The sequence below is a fragment of the Bison bison genome, unplaced genomic scaffold, assembly GCF_000754665.1.
Source record: "Bison bison bison isolate TAMUID 2011002044 unplaced genomic scaffold, Bison_UMD1.0 scf7180017864365, whole genome shotgun sequence".
Lineage (NCBI taxonomy): Eukaryota > Metazoa > Chordata > Mammalia > Artiodactyla > Bovidae > Bison > Bison bison.
In genome coordinates, this window is record NW_011494937.1 from 1335202 (window position 1) to 1339539 (window position 4338).

The window sequence follows — 4338 nt, forward strand, 5'->3', positions numbered from 1 at the left end:
CCCGTTTTCTTCCCTTAGTTGTTGTTTAGTTACTAATTCATGTCTGATTCTTTACGACCCCATGGACTATAGCCCACCAGGCTCCTCTGTCCATGGCATTCTCCAGGGAAGAAAACGGAAATGGGTTGCCATTTCCTTTTCCAAGGGATCTTCCCAACCCAGGGATGGAACTCATGTCTTCTGCATCTTCTGCATTGGCAGGCGGATTCTTTACCACTGAGCCACCTGGGAAGCCCTCCCTTTAAGTCAGAATTCCTCAAAGGATTCATCCTCCCTTCCTTAGTCTCTGCCCCTTCACTCAGAGCTCTGTCTCCTCAATCCCAGAGTCCCAGGCAGGATCACCCATGGCCCCCATCTTGTCAACCCACTGGTCACCCTCTATTCTCCTCTCCCCTGGCCTCTGGGCAGCACGTGACAGTTTCTCCCCTCCCCCCATCCCCCCAGAGATGCCCTCCCGCTCTGGTCTCTGCCCACCTCCCTGCCTCCCCATCTCGGTTCCCCCTTGCTCCTTCCTCCTCATGTCCCTTACCTTGTGCACCATGACCTCATCAGCTGAGGCCTCCTCTCTGCTCCAGGGCCTTGTCCTGTCCCTTAGCCTCTGATGCCACCTCTGTACGACAATGCCCACGTTGTCGGCCCTGAGTCCTCGCCACCTGTGACCCATCCACGTGGTTCCACAGACCTCTCAAACCAGCATGGCCTGATGGCAATCTGGAATTTCTTTCCTTCTTCAAATCTGGCCTCCTTTGAGACTTCCTTGTCCTAGTAAATATCATCCTCTCTCTCCCCCCACCCCAGGCCTGGGTCAGCCTTGACTCCTGTCTTACCCATCCTTTTTTTTTTTCCTGGCTGCATGGCGTGGCATGCAGAATGCTAGTTCCCCAACCAGGGATCGAAACCATGCCGCCCCTGCAGTGGGAGTACAGAGTCGTAACCACTGGACCACCAGGGAGGTCCCCTGTCTTACCCATCCTTGAGCAAGCAAGCTGTCTGGGCTCCATGTCCTAAATCCAACCAGAACCCACCATCTCTCCCACCTCCTTGTCCCCTACCCTGGTCCAGCCTCTGTTCAGACCCTTCACAGTCCTCCCCAACAGCAACCAGAGGGAGCCTCTTGATAACTGTTGATTCGATTCCATTATGTCCCAGCTCAACCCGGATTATTCCAAAGCAGGTGGCCCTGGGGGCACTCTCTGAGAAAGCCTGGCCTGGCCTTTCTTGTCTCTAGGAGATCTGGATCCCTGTGATAGGGACCAGCTCCACACTCCCTGCGCCGCTACTGACAAAAGTCCAACCTCCTGACTCTGGCCATCCAGGCCTGCTGGCCACCCAGCCCCATCTGGTATCAACCTTCCCGCCTACATTCCTGCTTCAGCCCCACTGGCTTTCCTGTGGCTCCGCAAACCTTCCAGGCTCAATTCGTCTCTGGGCCTTGGCACTCTCGTTGCCCTCTGCCTGGAGCTCTCCCATCCCAGACCCTCTGGTGGCTTATCCCTCATGAATGCTGACCTGACCCAGCTCAGCGCTCCCATCCCATCTTGGGGCCTCTGGGCAGCGGAGAGCAGGCAGGAGGGCTTGCCTGTTGCTGCTAGAGGACTTCTCATAGCCTCCACTTATTGGCCCTGGACCTCCTGAGTGCTGGCTTTTGTTGCTTGCTGTGTCTGGGGTCCCCAGAACAAGGGTCTGGAATGGACGCACGACTGTAGACCCCAGCATCCCCCAAGTCCCAGCCCGTCTCCTCTCTTCCCTTGTCTTCTCCAGCTCCTCCCACCACCCCCCTCCTCCACCCTCAGGGAGGCCCTGGTACCTACTGGTCAAAGCCTTCGGTACCCCCCTCTCCTGGCCCCCATCATGCTGTGGGGCACTCAGTGTAGGTGGGTTGCGGTGTTGATGTGACCGGTTGTGGATGTGAATCTCAGCCTCCTTTCTTTGGTCAGTGGCCTCATTATCTTTCACAGTGGTCCTGGGGAACTGCCTGTCCCTTCTGCTCCTGGTTCTGCCAGCAGCAGGCCTGTCCCCGGAATGGTTACCAGACACTGCTTCCTTGATTTGTTCTATGAGGACTCCTGTGGCTTCGTTGACCCCTCCCCCACCCCTGGCAGTGATTTCTGAGGGTTCCTTTGTAACCCTTAGTGTCCCTTTTATCTAAGGGTGGCCTCTGGGCCACGTGAGCCGGTCCTGGAGGTGGAGGTGGGGGTGTAACTAACACCAGCAAAGGCTGCAGCAAGGTGCCTGGGGCTCCTCCGGAGCCAGAAGCAATGTGAGCTGAGCAGGGACCCAGGGAGTTGCAGGCAGGAGGCAGGGCGGGGCCCAGGAGCCAGACATGGAGCCCAGACTGGAAGCCAGCCAGGAGCGCTGCCGCAGAAGCAGCTCCTCTCGCCCAGTCCTCAGGATCTCTGCCCTAAGGTGACTTTGGAGGTGATGGGAAGGAAGCTCAAATTTCCAGCTTAGGAACACTCCTCTAGATCTATAATACCCCGTCCTCAGAGGCCACCAGGCTATCACCCAAAACCCAAGTGGAAGGAAGACCTTGTGAGTCCTGCCGGCCATCCCTAGAAAGATGAGACCAAGCCGGTGGAAGGGGATAGGGCTGGACTGAAGAAGGGATCATGTCCAGCCTCTCTTCCCTGCTTCTGTCTCACTTGGAGCCCCTGGAAGTCCAAGACTTGTGTCAAGATGAGGGACCCGGAAGGTGTTTATCAGTGTCCCCAAGCATAGATGGGGAAACTGAGGTCAGGACAGACAAGGGACCCAGGGCCCTGGGGGCATCAGGAATCCACAGGCTCCCCTCCCAATGAGCTGTTGACTGAAATCATTGGCAGGACGGGAGCGAAGGATCAGGAGGAAGAGGAACAGACGGCCCCATCTGTGGTCTGTGGTGACCTGGGTCCCGTCTTGGAGTCCAGCCTCTCAGGCTTCCCTCTGTCCTCTCCCAAGTAGCTCAAAGTGGCCTGTGAGGCCAGAGTAGGTCTCAGTGAGAAAGTAAGTGCAGGGGCCAGGGAGGAAGAGAAGCTCATCAGATCGAGGGACAGGAAATCAGCTGCCGCTTCCTGGCTAGAGATTTGAGACGGCGGGGCCCTCTCTGGCCTGTGCGCATGTGCAAAGTGGAGCTTGCAGACAGATGCTGATGCTCACGGACTCAGGGTCCCTCACGCAGACATGTGCACACGCAGAGCCAGGGCGAGACACTGTGGCAGGAGTCCCACCTTGGCCACAGGAAGCCCCTCATCTAAAGAGTAGACTATAGAATCTCACCTGCTCATCCTAGTGATGCAGCCTGGCCAGGATGGGGGTTCCAGCCTTAAGGGCCACCCCTGAAGCAGGAGATGGGCAAGACTGTCTCCTGGATCTTCCTTATCCCAGGTGATGCTGGATCCCAGCAAGTCCCCAGGCCTCCAGCTGCTCCGGGTCCCCACTCAAGGACCAACCTTGCCCTTTTCATCAGAGTACCAGGGTGTTGGAGGGGATGGGAGAAGCCCCCAACTCGCTGCCCACCCTGAGCCAGGCTGAACCTGCCACGGGCCTCCTGGGTCAGGCACTGTCCCTTGGGCCATGGACACCCAGGTGTGCCGGGGCCCTCACGGGACTGGGTGCTTTCTCGGGTTTCTCCCCGCGGGCCGGCTCAGTGAGCACCTCCTCTTTGATGATGACAGGGAAGCCTGAGTGGTTGCAAGGGGTGATTCTAGCAAAACAGAGGAATCAGTGTCTCCTCGAACGAGCTGCAGAGTTGTCCCAGGGCCTCCCCCACGTCTGGCCCACACCTAGCATACACAGTCATGTGCTGTGCTTCAGACTTGGCCCCTGAGGTCTTTGCTTCTACCTGCATGCAGCCCCCTTTCTGTTCTAGCCAGTCCCTTCTCCATGTCTCCCTGCAACAGCCAAGGCCTAGCTCCCCACTTTAGAGGCTGAGACCCGAAAGGACGCTCCGAGCCTTTTGTGTCCCCCACAGGCCCTCGGCTTAGACACATGCCTCCTTACCCACATGCCTGAGTCTGCATCTCCCTGCCTTTGGGGCCTCAGCCTAGGCCTGGCCTGTGACTCTGGTCCCAGCCCCACCCCACCTCTGAAACTGCTGGGAGTAACCAGGAGATAAAGGGGGTGGGGTGGCTGGTGTCCCAGCTGGGATGAGGGTCTCCCAACCAGTGCCTCTGGGGACACTCGCCCCATGCTCCTCCCTCTCAGCTGTCCTGCTAATCACTTAGCAAGATGTGCATGAAACCCGACCTGCACCTTCCTGAAAGCATCTCTGGGTACCAGCCTCCCTCTTGACCCCAGAGCATAGCCCCAGCCCCTCAAAGGCCCCGCTCGGGCTGGGAGGGAAGTATGTTTATCCCAAGA

At 58.0% G+C, this 4338-nt stretch overlaps 1 protein-coding gene across 1 annotated transcript in view; it reads left to right on the forward strand.

Annotated features, from left to right (window-relative positions):
• Positions 1–4338, forward strand: part of RFX1 (regulatory factor X, 1 (influences HLA class II expression)) — a 25384-nt gene that overhangs the window by 3270 nt on the left and 17776 nt on the right. The gene's annotated exons all lie outside the window — the stretch shown is intronic.